This window comes from Syngnathus scovelli, chromosome 8, assembly GCF_024217435.2.
Source record: "Syngnathus scovelli strain Florida chromosome 8, RoL_Ssco_1.2, whole genome shotgun sequence".
In the NCBI taxonomy this organism is placed as follows: domain Eukaryota; kingdom Metazoa; phylum Chordata; class Actinopteri; order Syngnathiformes; family Syngnathidae; genus Syngnathus; species Syngnathus scovelli.
The window spans coordinates 1-22,779 of record NC_090854.1 but is presented as its reverse complement, the minus strand read 5'-3'; the positions used below and the strand labels follow the sequence as shown (position 1 = coordinate 22,779).

General features: G+C 54.8%; 3 non-coding genes and 1 pseudogene across 3 annotated transcripts; all 4 read left to right on the top strand.

Annotated features, from left to right (window-relative positions):
- The first annotated feature begins 287 nt into the window (after nucleotides 1-287).
- On the top strand, nucleotides 288-406 carry LOC125974309 (5S ribosomal RNA). Its single transcript, XR_007483480.1, has one exon. It is a non-coding gene; the product is annotated as a 5S ribosomal RNA (ribosomal RNA).
- A 3,196-nt stretch (nucleotides 407-3,602) lies between these two features.
- On the top strand, nucleotides 3,603-3,721 carry LOC125974367 (5S ribosomal RNA). The gene has a single exon (XR_007483511.1). It is a non-coding gene; the product is annotated as a 5S ribosomal RNA (ribosomal RNA).
- Nucleotides 3,722-4,594: 873 nt separating this feature from the next.
- Nucleotides 4,595-4,713, top strand: LOC125974375 (5S ribosomal RNA; annotated as a pseudogene).
- Nucleotides 4,714-5,555: 842 nt separating this feature from the next.
- Nucleotides 5,556-5,674, top strand: LOC125974312 (5S ribosomal RNA). The gene has a single exon (XR_007483483.1). It is a non-coding gene; the product is annotated as a 5S ribosomal RNA (ribosomal RNA).
- The last annotated feature ends 17,105 nt before the right edge of the window (nucleotides 5,675-22,779 follow it).

The following is a 22,779-nucleotide window of genomic DNA, read 5'->3' as shown; positions in this document are numbered from 1 at the left end:
GATTAAATAAAATGATACGACTGGCATAAAAACAAATATAAACCACATAAAAATAAAAGTCACCATTACGTTGAATTATTGGGAGCACCGAGCTTGTTTCTCAGAAACGAGCCGGTCCCATCCAGGCGTAATCGGAGACAATGAAACCCGAAGTGGTTAAGGTTTGTCTTTTAATGCAGGATGCTTGGTCTCCATGTGCCGAAGCAGTTTTGAAGGCTTCATTGGCTTGCTCGCTAGTTTCAGGGGCGATTGTGTCTATAAAATGCAAAATGTTGGGTCACCTCACGGCTTACGGCCATACTACCCTGAGAACGCCTGATCTCGTCTTATCTCGGAAGCTAAGCAGGGTTGGGCCTGGTTAGTACTTGGATGGGAGACTGCCTGGGAATACCAGGTGCTGTAAGCTTTTTCTTTTTCTTATGTGCACTTCAAGCTCTTTTTTTTTTTTTTTTTTCTTCTTATGTGCACTTCAATCGTTTAAGCCAAGACCTTTTTACAACACCCATCACGAATGGCATTCGGAAACTGCAAGCCTAGTTTGAACTCCGACACTGAAACTACAACAAGAGTTCAAAACCTCTATGTACAGTGAATAAAGAGCATGGCTCCCTGTGAACTCAAAGCAGCAGTCTTTACTTGTAAAAGAACCCAGCACAACACATTGCGCTTCCATGTAGTGTTTTTACCTTTTTCATGACATTTATTTTGATACAGCCAAATGCAGGTTTTGTGCACTTCACTTTTCCGTTGGGCATTCGCGTAGAACCCTATTCCAGTTACGGCCAGATTCTTTTAGACTAGTGGTCCCCAACCTTTCTTGCGCCACGGACCGGCTACGCGTCAGAAATATTTTTGCGGACCTGCCTTTATATATATAAATAAACAATAAATCAATATAAATAAATACTACATTTATAATAAGTATATATACCGTATTTGCCGGTGTATTGGTCGACCTTTTTCGATCCAAAATCGACCGAAAAAAATCGACCTCGACTTATACACCGAGTCATAAAATTTAACTTCGTATTCATCGCTTCAAATGTGATGGTAACCAAGGCCGTTTCTCATGCATCTCATTGTGCGTTGCACTTAGAAAATTTGAACCGGGCGGCGTGCGCGAGTGCGCGGCCCGCTGGAAGTCGAATGAGGCGCCGCGACCACCTCCGCGGTGTTTATAAACCGCCGATCCGCTCGGCGGGGGCTATTTTCGGCCACTTGGCTCGTGCGCACGGCCTCCCGGATGTGCCGGGCGGGTGCGCGATCTCGCCGGCCGCTGGAAGTCGAATGAGGCGCCGCGACCACCTCCGCGGTGCTTATAAACAGCCGATCCGCTCGGCGGGGGCTATTTTCGGCCACTTGGCTCGTGCGCACGGCCTCCCGGATGTGCCGGGCGGGTGCGCGAGCTCGCCGCCCGCTGGAAGTCGAATGAGGCGCCGCGACCACCTCCGCGGTGCTTATAAACAGCCGATCCGCTCGGCGGGGGCTATTTTCGGCCACTTGGCTTGTGCGCACGGCCTCCCGGATGTGCCGGGCGGGTGCGCGAGCTCGCCGGCCGCTGGAAGTCGAATGAGGCGCCGCGACCACCTCCGCGGTGCTTATAAACAGCCGATCCGCTCGGCGGGGGCTATTTTCGGCCACTTGGCTCGTGCGCACGGCCTCCCGGATGTGCCGGGCGGGTGCGCGGGCTCGCCGGCCGCTGGAAGTCGAATGAGGCGCCGCGACCACCTCCGCGGTGCTTATAAACAGCCGATCCGCTCGGCGGGGGCTATTTTCGGCCACTTGGCTCGTGCGCACGGCCTCCCGGATGTGCCGGGCGGGTGCGCGAGCTCGCCGGCCGCTGGAAGTCGAATGAGGCGCCGCGACCACCTCCGCGGTGCTTATAAACAGCCGATCCGCTCGGCGGGGGCTATTTTCGGCCACTTGGCTCGTGCGCACGGCCTCCCGGATGTGCCGGGCGGGTGCGCGAGCTCGCCGGCCGCTGGAAGTCGAATGAGGCGCCGCGACCACCTCCGCGGTGTTTATAAACAGCCGATCCGCTCGGCGGGGGCTATTTTCGGCCACTTGGCTCGTGCGCACGGCCTCCCGGATGTGCCGGGCGGGTGCGCGAGCTCGCCGGCCGCTGGAAGTCGAATGAGGCGCCCGACCACCTCCGCGGTGCTTATAAACAGCCGATCCGCTCGGCGGGGGCTATTTTCGGCCACTTGGCTCGTGCGCACGGCCTCCCGGATGTGCCGGGCGGGTGCGCGGGCTCGCCGGCCGCTGGAAGTCGAATGAGGCGCCGCGACCACCTCCGCGGTGCTTATAAACAGCCGATCCGCTCGGCGGGGGCTATTTTCGGCCACTTGGCTCGTGCGCACGGCCTCCCGGATGTGCCGGGCGGGTGCGCGAGCTCGCCGGCCGCTGGAAGTCGAATGAGGCGCCGGGACCACCTCCGCGGTGCTTATAAACAGCCGATCCGCTCGGCGGGGGCTATTTTCGGCCACTTGGCTCGTGCGCACGGCCTCCCGGATGTGCCGGGCGGGTGCGCGAGCTCGCCGGCCGCTGGAAGTCGAATGAGGCGCCGCGACCACCTCCGCGGTGCTTATAAACAGCCGATCCGCTCGGCGGGGGCTATTTTCGGCCACTTGGCTCGTGCGCACGGCCTCCCGGATGTGCCGGGCGGGTGCGCGAGCTCGCCGGCCGCTGGAAGTCGAATGAGGCGCCCGACCACCTCCGCGGTGCTTATAAACAGCCGATTCGCTCGGCGGGGGCTATTTTCGGCCACTTGGCTCGTGCGCACGGCCTCCCGGATGTGCCGGGCGGGTGCGCGAGCTCGCCGGCCGCTGGAAGTCGAATGAGGCGCCGCGACCACCTCCGCGGTGCTTATAAACAGCCGATCCGCTCGGCGGGGGCTATTTTCGGCCACTTGGCTCGTGCGCACGGCCTCCCGGATGTGCCGGGCGGGTGCGCGAGCTCGCCGGCGGCTGGAAGTCCAATGAGGCGCCGCGATCTCCTCCGCGGTGCTTATAAAGTGCCGATCCGCTCGGCTTGGAGCTATTTCCGGCCTCCCGTTGGTGCCGGGCGGCGTGCGCGAGCTCGCCGGCCGCGATCTCCTCCGCGGTGCTTATAAACAGCAGCATGCGCACGGCCTCCCAGAATTTGAACACATTTCGTCAATAAATTTCGCATATTGAATTTTGAAGTTTAATATAATGCAACAATTGAGCTCGACTTATACAAAGGATATATCATAAAATCGTAAATTTCCGTCGAATTTTAGGGGGTCGACTTATACACCGAGTCGACCTGTACACCGGCAAATACGGTAAATACGATTAAATAAAATGATACGACTGGCATAAAAACAAATATAAACCACATAAAAATAAAAGTCACCATTACGTTGAATTATTGGGAGCACCGAGCTTGTTTCTCAGAAACGAGCCGGTCCCATCCAGGCGTAATCGGAGACAATGAAACCCGAAGTGGTTAAGGTTTGTCTTTTAATGCAGGATGCTTGGTCTCCATGTGCCGAAGCAGTTTTGAAGGCTTCATTGGCTCGCTCGCTAGTTTCAGGGGCGATTGTGTCTATAAAATGCAAAATGTTGGGTCACCTCACGGCTTACGGCCATACTACCCTGAGAACGCCCGATCTCGTCCGATCTCGGAAGCTAAGCAGGGTCGGGCCTGGTTAGTACTTGGATGGGAGACCGCCTGGGAATACCAGGTGCTGTAAGCTTTTTCTTTTTCTTATGTGCACTTCAATCGTTTAAGAAGCAATTTTTTACAACACCCATCACGAATGGCATCCGGAAACAGCAAGCCTAATTTAAACTCCGACATTGAAACTATAACACGAGTTTGAAAGCTATATTATGTGGTGACATCCACAGCATTGTAGTTAAATTTTTTACCGCTAGAGAGCAGACTATGTACAGTGAGCATGGCTCCCTGTGAACTCAAAGCAGCAGGCTTGACTTGTAAAAGAACCCAACACAACACTTCCATGAAGTAATTGTACTAAGTTCATTTTGTTTTTCCTTATTTAATCACTTCACTGGTTTCTTTTATATCAAACAAATTGTTTTAGGTTATTCACCTGACATGTTGATCCATCAGCTGATAAAGACGCGTCACCATCACATCTGTGACACTCTGATGAAGGCGGAAGAAACCGCCGAAACATGTCAGGTGAATAACCTAAAACAATTTGTTTGATATAAAAGAAACCAGTGAAGTGACTTCCATGAAGTGTTTTTAAACTTTTCAAGGCATTTATTTTGATTCAGCAAAATGCAGGTCGCAACGGCAAATTCGTGCTACCGCATAAAAAGCTGTCAATAACTTTTCATGATAGCCATGTTTCCAGAAAACACCAAAAGCCTTGGAAGAAAGCCTGTTTCGGCCCTGGTTGTAAAAAAAACAAAAAAAAAAACAAAAGGGAAGGGTGACCGTCCGGGAATACCAGGTGCTGAAAGCCTTTTTTTTTTTTTTTTTTCCCACGTCAATTGTGAAAGGAAACTTTTACCACAGCCATCAAGTCCCGCCGCTGCTTGGCATGGTTTCAGGGGCGATTGTGTCTATAAAATGAAAAATTCTGAGCGGTCTCACGGCTTACGGCAATACTACCCTGAGAGCGCCCGCTCTCGTCCGACCTCGGAGGCTAAGCAGGGTCGGGCCTGGTTAGTACTTGGATGGGAGACCGCCTGGGAATACCATTTACCGTAAGCTTTTTTTTTTTTTTTTTTTTCTTATGTGCACTTCAATCGTTTAAGCCAAGAACTTTTTACAGCACCCATCACGAATGGCATTCGGAAACTGCAAGCCTAGTTTGAACTCCGACACTGAAACTACAACACGAGTTTAAAACCTACATTGTGTGGCGACAGCCATAGCATTGCAGTTCACGTTTTTACCGCTAGAGGACAGACTATGTACAGTGAATAAAGAGCATGGCTCCCTGTGAACTCAAAGCAGCAGTCTTTACTTGTAAAAGAACCCAGCACAACACATTGCGCTTCCATGTAGTGTTTTTACCTTTTTCATGACATTTATTTTGATACAGCCAAATGCAGGTTTTGTGCACTTCACTTTTCCGTTGGGCATTCGCGTAGAACCCTATTCCAGTTACGGCCAGATTCTTTTAGACTAGTGGTCCCCAAACTTTCTTGCGCCACGGACCGGCTACGCGTCAGAAATATTTTTGCGGACCTGCCTTTATATATATAAATAAACAATAAATCTATATAAATAAATACTACATTTATAATAAATATATATAAATAGGATTAAATAAAATGATACGACTGGCATAAAAACAAATATAAACCACATAAAAATAAAAGTCACCATTACGTTGAATTATTGGGAGCACCGAGCTTGTTTCTCAGAAACGAGCCGGTCCCATCCAGGCGTAATCGGAGACAATGAAACCCGAAGTGGTTAAGGTTTGTCTTTTAATGCAGGATGCTTGGTCTCCATGTGCCGAAGCAGTTTTGAAGGCTTCATTGGCTTGCTCGCTAGTTTCAGGGGCGATTGTGTCTATAAAATGCAAAATGTTGGGTCACCTCACGGCTTACGGCCATACTACCCTGAGAACGCCTGATCTCGTCTTATCTCGGAAGCTAAGCAGGGTCGGGCCTGGTTAGTACTTGGATGGGAGACTGCCTGGGAATACCAGGTGCTGTAAGCTTTTTCTTTTTCTTATGTGCACTTCAAGCTCTTTTTTTTTTTTTTTTTTCTTCTTATGTGCACTTCAATCGTTTAAGCCAAGACCTTTTTACAACACCCATCACGAATGGCATTCGGAAACTGCAAGCCTAGTTTGAACTCCGACACTGAAACTACAACACGAGTTCAAAACCTCTATGTACAGTGAATAAAGAGCATGGCTCCCTGTGAACTCAAAGCAGCAGTCTTTACTTGTAAAAGAACCCAGCACAACACATTGCGCTTCCATGTAGTGTTTTTACCTTTTTCATGACATTTATTTTGATACAGCCAAATGCAGGTTTTGTGCACTTCACTTTTCCGTTGGGCATTCGCGTAGAACCCTATTCCAGTTACGGCCAGATTCTTTTAGACTAGTGGTCCCCAACCTTTCTTGCGCCACGGACCGGCTACGCGTCAGAAATATTTTTGCGGACCTGCCTTTATATATATAAATAAACAATAAATCAATATAAATAAATACTACATTTATAATAAGTATATATACCGTATTTGCCGGTGTATTGGTCGACCTTTTTCGATCCAAAATCGACCGAAAAAAATCGACCTCGACTTATACACCGAGTCATAAAATTTAACTTCGTATTCATCGCTTCAAATGTGATGGTAACCAAGGCCGTTTCTCATGCATCTCATTGTGCGTTGCACTTAGAAAATTTGAACCGGGCGGCGTGCGCGAGTGCGCGGCCCGCTGGAAGTCGAATGAGGCGCCGCGACCACCTCCGCGGTGTTTATAAACCGCCGATCCGCTCGGCGGGGGCTATTTTCGGCCACTTGGCTCGTGCGCACGGCCTCCCGGATGTGCCGGGCGGGTGCGCGATCTCGCCGGCCGCTGGAAGTCGAATGAGGCGCCGCGACCACCTCCGCGGTGCTTATAAACAGCCGATCCGCTCGGCGGGGGCTATTTTCGGCCACTTGGCTCGTGCGCACGGCCTCCCGGATGTGCCGGGCGGGTGCGCGAGCTCGCCGGCCGCTGGAAGTCGAATGAGGCGCCGCGACCACCTCCGCGGTGCTTATAAACAGCCGATCCGCTCGGCGGGGGCTATTTTCGGCCACTTGGCTCGTGCGCACGGCCTCCCGGATGTGCCGGGCGGGTGCGCGAGCTCGCCGGCCGCTGGAAGTCGAATGAGGCGCCGCGACCACCTCCGCGGTGCTTATAAACAGCCGATCCGCTCGGCGGGGGCTATTTTCGGCCACTTGGCTCGTGCGCACGGCCTCCCGGATGTGCCGGGCGGGTGCGCGAGCTCGCCGACCGCTGTAAGTCGAATGAGGCGCCGCGACCACCTCCGCGGTGCTTATAAACAGCCGATCCGCTCGGCGGGGGCTATTTTCGGCCACTTGGCTCGTGCGCACGGCCTCCCGGATGTGCCGGGCGGGTGCGCGAGCTCGCCGGCCGCTGGAAGTCGAATGAGGCGCCGCGACCACCTCCGCGGTGCTTATAAACAGCCGATCCGCTCGGCGGGGGCTATTTTCGGCCACTTGGCTCGTGCGCACGGCCTCCCGGATGTGCCGGGCGGGTGCGCGAGCTCGCCGCCCGCCGGAAGTCGAATGAGGCGCCGCGACCACCTCCGCGGTGCTTATAAACAGCCGATCCGCTCGGCGGGGGCTATTTTCGGCCACTTGGCTCGTGCGCACGGCCTCCCGGATGTGCCGGGCGGGTGCGCGAGCTCGCCGGCCGCTGGAAGTCGAATGAGGCGCCGCGACCACCTCCGCGGTGCTTATAAACAGCCGATCCGCTCGGCGGGGGCTATTTTCGGCCACTTGGCTCGTGCGCACGGCCTCCCGGATGTGCCGGGCGGGTGCGCGATCTCGCCGGCCGCTGGAAGTCGAATGAGGCGCCGCGACCACCTCCGCGGTGCTTATAAACAGCCGATCCGCTCGGCGGGGGCTATTTTCGGCCACTTGGCTCGTGCGCACGGCCTCCCGGATGTGCCGGGCGGGTGCGCGAGCTCGCCGGCCGCTGGAAGTCGAATGAGGCGCCGCGACCACCTCCGCGGTGTTTATAAACAGCCGATCCGCTCGGCGGGGGCTATTTTCGGCCACTTGGCTCGTGCGCACGGCCTCCCGGATGTGCCGGGCGGGTGCGCGAGCTCGCCGGCCGCTGGAAGTCGAATGAGGCGCCGCGACCACCTCCGCGGTGCTTATAAACAGCCGATCCGCTCGGCGGGGGCTATTTTCGGCCACTTGGCTCGTGCGCACGGCCTCCCGGATGTGCCGGGCGGGTGCGCGAGCTCGCCGGCCGCTGGAAGTCGAATGAGGCGCCGCGACCACCTCCGCGGTGCTTATAAACAGCCGATCCGCTCGGCGGGGGCTATTTTCGGCCACTTGGCTTGTGCGCACGGCCTCCCGGATGTGCCGGGCGGGTGCGCGAGCTCGCCGGCCGCTGGAAGTCGAATGAGGCGCCGCGACCACCTCCGCGGTGCTTATAAACAGCCGATCCGCTCGGCGGGGGCTATTTTCGGCCACTTGGCTCGTGCGCACGGCCTCCCGGATGTGCCGGGCGGGTGCGCGAGCTCGCCGGCCGCTGGAAGTCGAATGAGGCGCCGCGACCACCTCCGCGGTGCTTATAAACAGCCGATCCGCTCGGCGGGGGCTATTTTCGGCCACTTGGCTCGTGCGCACGGCCTCCCGGATGTGCCGGGCGGGTGCGCGAGCTCGCCGGCCGCTGGAAGTCGAATGAGGCGCCGCGACCACCTCCGCGGTGCTTATAAACAGCCGATCCGCTCGGCGGGGGCTATTTTCGGCCACTTGGCTCGTGCGCACGGCCTCCCGGATGTGCCGGGCGGGTGCGCGAGCTCGCCGGCCGCTGGAAGTCGAATGAGGCGCCGCGACCACCTCCGCGGTGCTTATAAACAGCCGATCCGCTCGGCGGGGGCTATTTTCGGCCACTTGGCTCGTGCGCACGGCCTCCCGGATGTGCCGGGCGGGTGCGCGGGCTCGCCGGCCGCTGGAAGTCGAATGAGGCGCCGCGACCACCTCCTCGGTGCTTATAAACAGCCGATCCGCTCGGCGGGGGCTATTTTCGGCCACTTGGCTCGTGCGCACGGCCTCCCGGATATGCCGGGCGGGTGCGCGAGCTCGCCGGCCGCTGGAAGTCGAATGAGGCGCCGCGACCACCTCCGCGGTGCTTATAAACAGCCGATCCGCTCGGCGGGGGCTATTTTCGGCCACTTGGCTCGTGCGCACGGCCTCCCGGATGTGCCGGGCGGGTGCGCGAGCTCGCCGGCCGCTGGAAGTCGAATGAGGCGCCGCGACCACCTCCGCGGTGCTTATAAACAGCCGATCCGCTCGGCGGGGGCTATTTTCGGCCACTTGGCTCGTGCGCACGGCCTCCCGGATGTGCCGGGCGGGTGCGCGAGCTCGCCGCCCGCCGGAAGTCGAATGAGGCGCCGCGACCACCTCCGCGGTGCTTATAAACAGCCGATCCGCTCGGCGGGGGCTATTTTCGGCCACTTGGCTCGTGCGCACGGCCTCCCGGATGTGCCGGGCGGGTGCGCGAGCTCGCCGGCCGCTGGAAGTCGAATGAGGCGCCGCGACCACCTCCGCGGTGCTTATAAACAGCCGATCCGCTCGGCGGGGGCTATTTTCGGCCACTTGGCTCGTGCGCACGGCCTCCCGGATGTGCCGGGCGGGTGCGCGAGCTCGCCGCCCGCCGGAAGTCGAATGAGGCGCCGCGACCACCTCCGCGGTGCTTATAAACAGCCGATCCGCTCGGCGGGGGCTATTTTCGGCCACTTGGCTCGTGCGCACGGCCTCCCGGATGTGCCGGGCGGGTGCGCGAGCTCGCCGGCCGCTGGAAGTCGAATGAGGCGCCGCGACCACCTCCGCGGTGCTTATAAACAGCCGATCCGCTCGGCGGGGGCTATTTTCGGCCACTTGGCTCGTGCGCACGGCCTCCCGGATGTGCCGGGCGGGTGCGCGATCTCGCCGGCCGCTGGAAGTCGAATGAGGCGCCGCGACCACCTCCGCGGTGCTTATAAACAGCCGATCCGCTCGGCGGGGGCTATTTTCGGCCACTTGGCTCGAGCGCACGGCCTCCCGGATGTGCCGGGCGGGTGCGCGAGCTCGCCGGCCGCTGGAAGTCGAATGAGGCGCCGCGACCACCTCCGCGGTGCTTATAAACAGCCGATCCGCTCGGCGGGGGCTATTTTCGGCCACTTGGCTCGTGCGCACGGCCTCCCGGATGTGCCGGGCGGGTGCGCGAGCTCGCCGGCCGCTGGAAGTCGAATGAGGCGCCGCGACCACCTCCGCGGTGCTTATAAACAGCCGATCCGCTCGGCGGGGGCTATTTTCGGCCACTTGGCTCGTGCGCACGGCCTCCCGGGTGTGCCGGGCGGGTGCGCGAGCTCGCCGGCCGCTGGAAGTCGAATGAGGCGCCGCGACCACCTCCGCGGTGCTTATAAACAGCCGATCCGCTCGGCGGGGGCTATTTTCGGCCACTTGGCTTGTGCGCACGGCCTCCCGGATGTGCCGGGCGGGTGCGCGAGCTCGCCGGCCGCTGGAAGTAGAATGAGGCGCCGCGACCACCTCCGCGGTGCTTATAAACAGCCGATCCGCTCGGCGGGGGCTATTTTCGGCCACTTGGCTCGTGCGCACGGCCTCCCGGATGTGCCGGGCGGGTGCGCGAGCTCGCCGGCCGCTGGAAGTCGAATGAGGCGCCGCGACCACCTCCGCGGTGCTTATAAACAGCCGATCCGCTCGGCGGGGGCTATTTTCGGCCACTTGGCTCGTGCGCACGGCCTCCCGGATGTGCCGGGCGGGTGCGCGAGCTCGCCGGCCGCTGGAAGTCGAATGAGGCGCCGCGACCACCTCCGCGGTGCTTATAAACAGCCGATCCGCTCGGCGGGGGCTATTTTCGGCCACTTGGCTTGTGCGCACGGCCTCCCGGATGTGCCGGGCGGGTGCGCGAGCTCGCCGGCCGCTGGAAGTCGAATGAGGCGCCGCGACCACCTCCGCGGTGCTTATAAACAGCCGATCCGCTCGGCGGGGGCTATTTTCGGCCACTTGGCTCGTGCGCACGGCCTCCCGGATGTGCCGGGCGGGTGCGCGGGCTCGCCGGCCGCTGGAAGTCGAATGAGGCGCCGCGACCACCTCCTCGGTGCTTATAAACAGCCGATCCGCTCGGCGGGGGCTATTTTCGGCCACTTGGCTCGTGCGCACGGCCTCCCGGATATGCCGGGCGGGTGCGCGAGCTCGCCGGCCGCTGGAAGTCGAATGAGGCGCCGCGACCACCTCCGCGGTGCTTATAAACAGCCGATCCGCTCGGCGGGGGCTATTTTCGGCCACTTGGCTCGTGCGCACGGCCTCCCGGATGTGCCGGGCGGGTGCGCGAGCTCGCCGGCCGCTGGAAGTCGAATGAGGCGCCGCGACCACCTCCGCGGTGCTTATAAACAGCCGATCCGCTCGGCGGGGGCTATTTTCGGCCACTTGGCTCGTGCGCACGGCCTCCCGGATGTGCCGTGCGGGTGCGCGAGCTCGCCGCCCGCCGGAAGTCGAATGAGGCGCCGCGACCACCTCCGCGGTGCTTATAAACAGCCGATCCGCTCGGCGGGGGCTATTTTCGGCCACTTGGCTCGTGCGCACGGCCTCCAGGATGTGCCGGGCGGGTGCGCGATCTCGCCGGCCGCTGGAAGTCGAATGAGGCGCCGTGACCACCTCCGCGGTGCTTATAAACCGCCGATCCGCTCGGCGGGGGCTATTTTCGGCCACTTGGCTCGTGCGCACGGCCTCCCGGATGTGCCGGGCGGGTGCGCGAGCTCGCCGGCCGCTGGAAGTCGAATGAGGCGCCGCGACCACCTCCGCGGTGCTTATAAACAGCCGATCCGCTCGGCGGGGGCTATTTTCGGCCACTTGGCTCGTGCGCACGGCCTCCCGGATGTGCCGGGCGGGTGCGCGAGCTCGCCGGCCGCTTGAAGTCGAATGAGGCGCCGCGACCACCTCCGCGGTGCTTATAAACAGCCGATCCGCTCGGCGGGGGCTATTTTCGGCCACTTGGCTCGTGCGCACGGCCTCCCGGATGTGCCGGGCGGGTGCGCGAGCTCGCCGGCCGCTGGAAGTCGAATGAGGCGCCGCGACCACCTCCGCGGTGCTTATAAACAGCCGATCCGCTCGGCGGGGGCTGTTTTCGGCCACTTGGCTCGTGCGCACGGCCTCCCGGATGTGCCGGGCGGGTGCGCGAGCTCGCCGGCCGCTGGAAGTCGAATGAGGCGCCGCGACCACCTCCGCGGTGCTTATAAACAGCCGATCCGCTCGGCCGGGGCTATTTTCGGCCACTTGGCTCGTGCGCACGGCCTCCCGGATGTGCCGGGCGGGTGCGCGAGCTCGCCGCCCGCCGGAAGTCGAATGAGGCGCCGCGACCACCTCCGCGGTGCTTATAAACAGCCGATCCGCTCGGCGGGGGCTATTTTCGGCCACTTGGCTCGTGCGCACGGCCTCCCGGATGTGCCGGGCGGGTGCGCGGGCTCGCCGGCCGCTGGAAGTCGAATGAGGCGCCGCGACCACCTCCTCGGTGCTTATAAACAGCCGATCCGCTCGGCGGGGGCTATTTTCGGCCACTTGGCTCGTGCGCACGGCCTCCCGGATATGCCGGGCGGGTGCGCGAGCTCGCCGGCCGCTGGAAGTCGAATGAGGCGCCGCGACCACCTCCGCGGTGCTTATAAACAGCCGATCCGCTCGGCGGGGGCTATTTTCGGCCACTTGGCTCGTGCGCACGGCCTCCCGGATGTGCCGGGCGGGTGCGCGAGCTCGCCGGCCGCTGGAAGTCGAAGGGTTAGGGTTAGGGGTTAGGGTTAGGGTTAGGGTTAGGGGTTAGGGGTTAGGGTTAGGGTTAGGGTTAGGGTTAGGTTTTGAGTACAGAGACCCACTCCAAAAGGAGCGAGGAGGTGCACGGACCTCCCGGTCCCAGGATCCCCTATCCTCCCTGTCCAAAAAATTGGGCGGTTGACGTGGTCCCCTCCGACCACGACTAACCACCGTCCACTCTGTCATTGTTGTTTTTTTTAACTTATTTAATTTTGAAAATTTAATGTATTTTTAACTTTATTTATTTACCAAAGCATTTAATGTACTAATTTGCCAATGAAATCCAATTCAATCCCTTTATTTATTCACGTATTTATTGAGACCCCCAAATCAATAAAGTCCCCAATAACCCAAACCCAGTGTATTGTGCCAAAAACAACAAACAAACTTATTTTTAAATGAACTGAAACAAATACGACGTTTCGACCTTAATCGGCCTTCATCAGGTACAAAATAAATGAAAAAAATGAAGAAACCCCCAAAAAAATATATTAGTGAAAGAGTTGGCTAGTTTTTAAGAGAGCAGAGAGTTGTCGACTGTTCGAGGGACAAATGCACAATGAGCCTGTTTTTTTCTCTCGCCTCCTTTTATACTCTTTCATTTTTTCTTTTTTCCGGGTCCCTTTTCCTTTTTTCCTTTTGATTCGGATTTTATTTTGTTGACTTGTATATCACTTTTCGCACCATAAACCACTAAATACACTGGTCTAATTATTTTCATTCGTTAGGGTTAGGGTTAGGGTTGGGGTTGGGGTTGGGGTTGGGGTTGGGGTTAGGGGTTAGGGTTAGGGTTAGGGTTAGGGTTGGAGTTAGAGTTAGGGTTAGGGTTAGGGTTAGGGTTAGAGTTAGAGTTAGGGTTAGAGTTAGGGTTAGAGTTAGAGTTAGGGTTAGGGTTAGGTATTTTGAGTTAGGGTTAGGGTTAGGTATTTTGAGTTAGGGTTAGAGTTAGAGTTAGGGTTAGAGTTAGGGTTAGAGTTAGAGTTAGGGTTAGGGTTAGGGTTAGGTATTTTGAGTTAGGGTTAGGGTTAGGTATTTTGGGTTAGGGTTAGGGTTAGGGTTAGGGTTAGGGTTAGGTATTTTGGGTTAGGGTTAGGTATTTTGGGTTAGGGTTAGGGTTAGGGTTAGGTATTTTGGGTTAGGGTTAGGGTTAGGTATTTTGGGTTAGGGTTAGGGTTAGGGTTAGGGTTAGGGTTAGGGTTAGGTTAGGGTTAGGGTTAGGGTTAGGGTTAGGGTTAGGGTTAGGGTGGGAGCCCCCCCTCCTGGAGGAGGGAAAGGCAAAAGCACGGTCCATCCATCCGGGATTCCAATCAGCCCCCAGCTCACGGTTCCGGCGGGCAACGCGGTGACGTCGGCCATAGTGGACCGTCGTCCAACCCTGATCCATGGCTGTGGATCTAGAATTTGCCTTTGTTATATATTTAATAAAGTTGTTTTTTAAAAAAAATAAAGTTTCTTTTTTTATTTATTCTGGCCAATATGCAATGTGTGCCCTGACAACGTTTCGGCTATCTCAAGCCTTCATCAGGTCTGGCACACATGTATTATATGAAAAACTATTTTTGTTTTGTAAGGTGCAACAATGTGTCTTGCTTGCAGTCCAAATTCGCACTAAAGGCTCTTTGCCTTGCGGATTCCTTTTATACCCTCAGCTCGGTTGAAGTTTTAAATCTTTTTTGTTTTTCGAAATTTCGTTTTAGAAATGTAACGTGTTTTAGCTTATATTTGCATTTTCCAATTAATTTTCATAATTAAACTAGCCTTCATATTGGGTTTAAACAAAATAATTATAATTTGGTCAACTTGGAATTGGTATTGTAGAATAATGTAAACATACTAATTTTGTTTTTTGTTTTTTAATGTTTTTTAATTGTTTTTTTTAATGTTTTTGATGTATTTTGTTTTTCAAGTAGACGTGGTCTAGGGTTAGGGTTAGGGTTAGGGTTAGGGTTAGGGTTAGGTTTATAAGGTTATCTCGCTACACATTCCCCAAAAGGGTCCGCCGACCCAGTTGGTTAGATAGAAGGCAGCGGAAGGCACAGGCCGGCGCATGTCTCCTTCAGTAAACCTCGCCGTACCGGAGTCGCATAAATTCTGGAATGGGTACGAAGGACGGCGAAGTGAGAATGCACCTCAACCAGAACCTCCCCCGAGTAGCTGAGGCGCTACCCAGGTCTTCGGCCAGCAAGATGGAAAAATAGAGAAAGGTGAGAGAAGAAAGCAGCCTAAAGTCCTACCCTTGGATTATATTATGTCTATTCACTTTGAACCCTTGTTTACCTCATAACTTGTTTTCATATTAAACCAACCGTTTCCCTTACAAGTTAGGTGTTGGGGTCAGCTAAGGAGTTCCTCCCCCGAAGGAGAAGAGCAAAGGCCCCGTCCTTCTGTCCTTACCTGCAACCTATAGCCGGCTCCAAAGCATCCTAACTGTTGCGGACACGCCAGTCATGTTGGCCAGGACTACTTGGGTCTTAATAAAGACCTTTTTTTTACCCTGAACTCGTGTTTGTGCTTATTGTGTGTTTGATTTTGACTGAACTTACCCGTTCTGGTCCCCTTTGAGGGAAAAACAAACTCTATCTTAAAGTCCTACCCTTTGAATTTTTATTTTTTGGTCTATTCACTTTGAACTATTTTTGAAGTAATGTCTCGTTTTTATATTAACCCCACAGTTTGCTGTAGAGGTTAAGGTTAGGGATTAGGGGTTATGGTTAGGGTTATGGTTAGGGTTATGGCCAGGGTTAGGGTTAGGGTTAGGTCTAGGGGTTAGGTTTAGGGGTTAGGGGTTAGGGTTAGGGTTAGGGCTAGGGGTTAGGGTTAGGTGTATAAGGTTAGCTCACTAAACATTCCCCAAAGGGGTCCGCCGACCCAGTTGGTTAGATAGACGGCAGCGGAGGACACAGGTCGACGTCTGTCACCTTCAGTAAACTTTGCCGTATCGGAGTCACATAAATCCTGGAATGGGTTCGAAGGACGGCGAAGTGAGATTGCACCTCAACCAAAACCTACCCCCAGTTAGCTGAGGCGCTAACCAGGCCCTCGGCCAGCAAGATAGGAAAAATGGTGGGACGTGAGAAAAGAAAACAACCTAAAGTCCTAACCTTGGATTATATTATGTCTATTGATTTTGAAGTATTTTTGACCTAATATCTTGTTTTTATATTCAACCAACCGTTTACCTTAAGAGGGGTCCCGTTAAGTCGTCCTTGTTGTCGGTAATTTGACCGTCAGAATTTCGTAGACACCTCATCAGTAGTGGACCTTGGGGTCACAGAGTGTTTCGGCCATTATCACCAGACACCCTCGCCCAAGGGAGGCCCCGCCGGGGTTGATCGAGCCCCGGTGTGTGTCTACCTAGTCAATTAAAATTACAGTTATTTGTCAAGTCAACTGCCCAGCTTTAACGCAGACAGAAGAGATCAATAGGTCAGTCTTTGTCTCTTTTAATTTATTGATTCATTGAATTTAAACCATCATTACGTATGTTTGTACTTAACTCAATGTTATATTATTTCATTTAAGTTTCTGGCCAAGTTTATCAGCATAATTGGAGGTCTGCCTGTAGTCCAATTGTGATGAAAACCCTTTAAACCATTATATCCACGCAATTAATATTATTTTATCAAAAGGACTGTGTTTGTATCAGCCGTTTATCTGACATTTATCATCCATCCATCCATCCATCCATCTTCTTCCGCTTATCCGGGGTCGGGTCGCGGGGGCAGCAGCTTTAGGAGGGACTCCCAGACTTCCCTCTCCCCAGCCACTTCATCCAGCTCATCCCGGGGGATCCCAAGGCGTTCCCAGGCCAGCTGAGAGACATAGTCTCTCCAGCGCGTCCTGGGTCGTCCCCGGGGTCTCCTTCCGGTGGGACATGCCCGGAACACCTCCCCAGGGAGGCGTCCAGGAGGCATCCTGATAAGATGCCCGAGCCACCTCATCTGGCTCCTCTCAACGTGGAGGAGTAGCGACTCTACTCCGAGTCTCTCCCGGATGACCGAGCTTCTCACCCTATCTCTAAGGGAGAGCCCGGACATCCTGCGGAGAAAACTCATTTCGGCCGCTTGTATCCGAGATCTCGTTCTTTCGGTCACGACCCATAGCTCGTGACCATAGGTGAGGGTAGGAGCGTAAATCGACCGGTAAATTGAGAGCTTTGCCTTTTGGCTCAGCTCTCTCTTCACCACAACGGACCGGTACAGGGTCCGCATTACTGCCGACGCTGCACCGATCCGCCTGTCGATCTCACGCTCCATCCTCCCCTCACTCGTGAACAAGACTCCAAGATACTTGAACTCCTCCACTTGGGGCAGGATCTCATCCCCGATCCGGAGAGGGCATTCCACCCTTTTCCGATCGAGGACCATGGACTCGGATTTGGAGGTGCTGACCCTCATCCCGACCGCTTCACACTCGGCTGCGAATCGTTCCAGCGAGAGCTGGAGATCACGGCCTGAAGAAGCCAACAGCACCACGTCATCTGCAAAAAGCAAAGACGCGATGCTGAGGTCCCCAAACCGGACCCCCTCAACGCCTCGGCTGCGCCTAGAAATTCTGTCCATAAAAATTATGAACAGAATCGGTGACAAAGGGCAGCCTTGGCGGAGTCCAACCCTCACTGGGAACGAATCCGTCTTACTGCCGGAAATGCGGACCAGACTCTGGCATCGGTGGTACAGGGACCGAACCGCCCTTATCAGTTGGCTCGGCACCCCGTACTCCCGAAGCACCCTCCACAGAACCTCCCGAGGGACACGGTCGAACGCCTTCTCCAAGTCCACAAAACACATGTGGACTGGTTGGGCGAACTCCCATGCACCCTCGAGGATCCTGCCGAGGGTGTAGAGCTGGTCCACTGTTCCACGGCCAGGACGAAAGCCACACTGCTCCTCCTGAATCCGAGGTTCGACCTCCCGACGGACCCTCCTCTCCAGCACCCCTGAATAGACCTTACCAGGGAGGCTGAGGAGTGTGATTCCCCTGTAATTGGAACACACCCTCCGGTCCCCCTTCTTAAAGAGGGGAACCACCACCCCAGTCTGCCAATCCAGAGGCACTGTCCCCGATGTCCACGCAACGTTGTAGAGGCGTGTCAGCCATGACAGCCCCACAACATCCAGAGCCTTTAAGAACTCCGGGCGGATCTCATCCACCCCCGGGGCCTTGCCACCGAGGAGTTTTTTGACTACCTCAGTGACTTCGGCCCCAGAGATTGGAGAATCCGCCTCAGAGTCTCCAGGCCCTGCTTCCTCAATGGAAGGCGTGTAGGTGGAATTGAGGAGGTCTTCGAAGTATTCTCCCCACCGACTCACGACGTCCCGAGTCGAGGTCAGCAGCACGCCATCCCCACTGTAAACAGTGTTGACGTTGCACTGCTTCCCCCTCCTGAGACGCCGGATGGTGGACCAGAATTTCCTCGAAGCCGTCCGAAAGTCATTCTCCATGGCCTCACCGAACTCCTCCCACGCCCGGGTTTTTGCCTCAGCAACCGCCGAAGCCGCGTTCCGCTTGGCCATCCGGTACCTGTCAGCTGCCTCCGGAGTCCCGCAGGCCAAAACGGCCCGATAGGACTCCTTCTTCAGCTTGACGGCATCCCTTACCGCCGGTGTCCACCAGCGGGTTCGGGGATTGCCGCCACGACAGGCACCAACGACCTTACGGCCACAGCTCCGGTCGGCCGCCTCAACAATGGAGGCGCGGAACATGGTCCACTCAGACTCAATGTCCCCCGCCTCCCCCGGGACGTGGGAAAAGCTCTGCCGGAGGTGGGAGTTGAAGCTCTTCCTGACAGGAGATTCTGCCAGACGTTCCCAGCAGACCCTCACAGAGCGTTTGGGTCTGCCAGGTCGGACCGGCATCTTCCCCCACCATCGGAGCCAACCCACCACCAGGTGGTGATCAGTTGACAGCTCCGCCCCTCTCTTCACGCGAGTGTCCAAAACATGCGGCCGCAAATCCGATGACACGACTACAAAGTCTATCATCGAACTGCGGCCTAGGGTGTCCTGGTGCCAAGTGCACACATGGACACCCTTATGTTTGAACATGGTGTTCATTATTGAAAATCCGTGTCGAGCACAGAAGTCCAACAATAGAACACCGCTCGGGTTCAGATCAGGGGGGCCGTTCCTCCCAATCACGCCCTTCCAGGTCTCACTGTCATTGCCCACGTGAGCATTGAAGTCACCCAGTAGAACGATGGAGTCCCCAGAAGGAGCGCTCTCCAGCACCTCTTCCAGGGACCCCAAGAAGGGTGGGTACTCTGAGCTGCTGTTTGGTGCATAGACACAAACAACAGTCAGGACCCGTCCCCCCACCCGAAGGCGGAGGGAGGCTACCCTCTCGTTCACCGGGGTGAACCCCAATGTGCAGGCGCCCAGCCGGGGGGCAATAAGTATACCCACACCTGCTCGACGCCTCTCACCGTGGGCAACTCCAGAGTGGAAGAGAGTCCAGCCCCTCTCAAGAGGGCTTGTACCGGAACCCAAACTGTGTGTGGAGGCTAGTCCGACTATATCTAGTCGGAATCTTTCTGCCTCGCACACCAGCTCGGGCTCCTTTCCAGCCAGAGAGGTGACATTCCATGTCCCAAGAGCCAGCTTCTGCAGCCGGGGATCAGACCGCCAAGGTCCCTGCCTTTGGCTGCCGCCCAGCTCACATTGCACCCGACCCCTTCGGCCCCTCCCACAGGTGGTGAGCCCATGGGAAGGGGGACCCACGTTTCCATTTCGGGCTATGCCCGGCCGGGCCCCATGGGCGAAGACCCGGCCACCAGACGCTCGCCTTCGAGCCCCACCTCCAGGCCTGGCTCCAGAGGGGGGCCCCGGTGACCCGCGTCCGGGCGAGGGAAAACAAAGTCCATTTATGGTTTTCATCATAAGGGGCTTGGGTGAGCCGTGCTTTGTCTGACCCCTCACCTAGGACCCGTTTGCCATGGGTGACCCTACCAGGGGCATGAAGCCCCCGACAACATGGCTCCTAGGATCATAGGGGCACGCAAACCCCTCCACCACGATAAGGTGACGACTCGCGGAGGGGACATTTATCAACCAGAAAAATCTTACCTTAGGAGATTGTCATTCCCAGCGCCACTTTCTTGGTTCACGGTGTCACTGTCAATGGCAAATTCCCATGAGCCTCTGCGAAGTGTCACGGCGGCTCGTCAACCAATCCCGTCCCTAAACCTATCTAACAATGTGATAAGCACTAAATAAAGTTAGATAAAACCCATTTGTGTCGTTTAATTGTGTTAACTGTTCCCCTGCAACCGCAAATTTAATTCGCAACAACATATTTGGAAATAAATCGATTAACGCAAATCGCGGCTATTTAGCATTAGCAAGCCGGAAGTACCCAAAGCCCTTGCCAAGTATCCCAACGGCTTCCGTACCACAAATATTTTCCAAAACTCATACCACAAAGTGTTAAAAAGCGAATAAACTTCCATTAAGGTCATTGGTATTATTCAAATGCATTAACCGGTCCCATTTATCCGTAAATTCAATTGCTAACATTAATAAGATCGCATATTTAGGACGAAATCGCTCTTCCTCCTTCTTCTCTTTTCTTTTTTGGCGTACCGGCGCCAACGTCATGAGCATTAGCAACCCGGAAGTACCCACAAGCCCTCGCACTAGCAACCCGGAAGTACCTATAACCCCTGCAAAATGTCGTAGTGGACCCCGTTAATCGAAAATATTATTAAAATTACCCATCCCAGTGATAATAACAGAATGCATTTCGATTGCTTTTGTTAACTCGCACTACCCGGTCACTATTGTCCGTAAATCTACTCGCCCACCACAATAATGAAACTGTGCAATTAAAACGAAATAGCCGTGCGCGTCAAGTGGCTAGTAAACGTTAGCCAAGCCGGAAGTATCCGTGATGACGCTTACATTGTCATGGCAACCAACTGTCCCCAAGCGTATTCATTACAATATCCACCCCAAAAGCGATCAAAATAAACAAAATGTTAAAAAACAATTTAATACTATCTATTAGCGTTATTCCCACTCATTTATTTCTACATTTAAAAGATAGTAATAACCAATTAGTGATTCTATCCAACTAAGCCCTGTTTGCCAGACAGCCATTTTATGTGTCTATGGCGCCCTCATGTGTACTCTCCCGTCCTCTATCGTCTCTTTTAGTCTGGAAAGAAAACGCGCTTAGAATTTTGTTCGAGTTAAAAAAAGAGTCTGATTAAAGTTTAGACTTTCCTTTTTTATTTTGGTAAAAATTAAAAAAGAGAGAGAGAGAGAGAGAGAGAGAGAGAGAGAGAGAGAGAGAGAGAGAGAGAGAGAGAAAGCGAGAGAGCAAGAGAGAGAGAGGGAGAGAAAGAGAGAAAGAGAGAGAGAAAAAGAGAGAACGAGAGCGCAAGAGAGCCAGAGAGAGAGAGAGAGAGAGAGGGCAAAAGAGAGAGAGAGAGAGAGAGAGAGAGAGAGAGAAAGAGAGAGAAAAAACGAGGGAACGAGAGAGCAAGAGAGAGAGCGAGAGCGAGAGAGAGCGAGAGAGAGAGAGGTTAGGGTTAGGGTCAGGGTCAGGGTTAGGGTTAGAGAGAAGAGAGAGAGAGAGAGAGAGAGAGAGAGAGAGAGAGAGAGAGAGAGAGGGAGAGAGAGAAAAAAGAGAGAGAGAGAAAACGAGAGAGCGAGAGAGCGAGAGAGAGAGAGAGGTTAGGGTCAGGGTTAGGGTTAGAGAGAAAGAGAGAGAGAGCGCGAGAGGGAGAGAGAGAAAGCGAGAGAGAAAAAACGAGAGAGCGAGAGATTAAGAGAGAGCGAGAGCGAGAGAGAGAGAGAGAGAGGTTAGGGTTAGGGTTAGAGAGAAAGAAAGAAAGAGAGAGAGCGAGAGAGCAAGAGAGAGGGAGAGAGAACGAGAGAACGAGAGTACGAGAGAGAGAGAGAGAGAGAGAGAGGGAGAGAGAGAGAGAGATTGAGAGAGAGAGAGGGAGAGAGAGAGAGAGAGAGAGAGAGAGAGAGAGAGAGAGAGAGAGAGAGAGAGAGAGAGAGAGAGAAAAAAAGAAAGAGAGAGAGATATGCGCCACGGATAGGTAAAGGGAAATGTGACTGCATCTCAACCAAAACCCCGAGTTTTCTGACCCGACACATGGTCTTATATCTCTCCCCCCCTAGGATAGAAAAGGGGAGGAGAGATGTGGGGGAGAGGAACATATGCAGAAAGGAAATTGGGAAAATAAGAAAAGTATGAGACTCGGTAATTTGGGTCCGGGAATACTGGGATGTCCGATAGGCTCAGGCGAGTTAGGTTTATAAGGTTATCTCGCTACACATTCCCCAAAAGGGTCCGCCGACCCAGTTGGTTAGATAGAAGGCAGCGGAAGGCACAGGCCGGCGCATGTCTCCTTCAGTAAACCTCGCCGTACCGGAGTCGCATAAATTCTGGAATGGGTACGAAGGACGGCGAAGTGAGAATGCACCTCAACCAGAACCTCCCCCGAGTAGCTGAGGCGCTACCCAGGTCTTCGGCCAGCAAGATGGAAAAATAGAGAAAGGTGAGAGAAGAAAGCAGCCTAAAGTCCTACCCTTGGATTATATTATGTCTATTCACTTTGAACCCTTGTTTACCTCATAACTTGTTTTCATATTAAACCAACCGTTTCCCTTACAAGTTAGGTGTTGGGGTCAGCTAAGGAGTTCCTCCCCCGAAGGAGAAGAGCAAAGGCCCCGTCCTTCTGTCCTTACCTGCAACCTATAGCCGGCTCCAAAGCATCCTAACTGTTGCGGACACGCCAGTCATGTTGGCCAGGACTACTTGGGTCTTAATAAAGACCTTTTTTTTACCCTGAACTCGTGTTTGTGCTTATTGTGTGTTTGATTTTGACTGAACTTACCCGTTCTGGTCCCCTTTGAGGGAAAAACAAACTCTATCTTAAAGTCCTACCCTTTGAATTTTTATTTTTTGGTCTATTCACTTTGAACTATTTTTGAAGTAATGTCTCGTTTTTATATTAACCCCACAGTTTGCTGTAGAGGTTAAGGTTAGGGATTAGGGGTTATGGTTAGGGTTATGGTTAGGGTTATGGTTAGGGTTATGGTTAGGGTTATGGTTAGGGTTAGGGTTAGGGTTAGGGTTAGGGTTAGGGTTAGGGATTAGGGGTTATGGTTATGGTTATGGTTATGGTTATGGTTATGGTTATGGTTATGGTTAGGGTTAGGGTTAGGGTTAGGGTTAGGGTTATGGTTAGGGTTAGGGTTATGGTTAGGGTTAGGGTTAGGGTTAGGGTTAGGGTTAGGGTTAGGGTTAGGG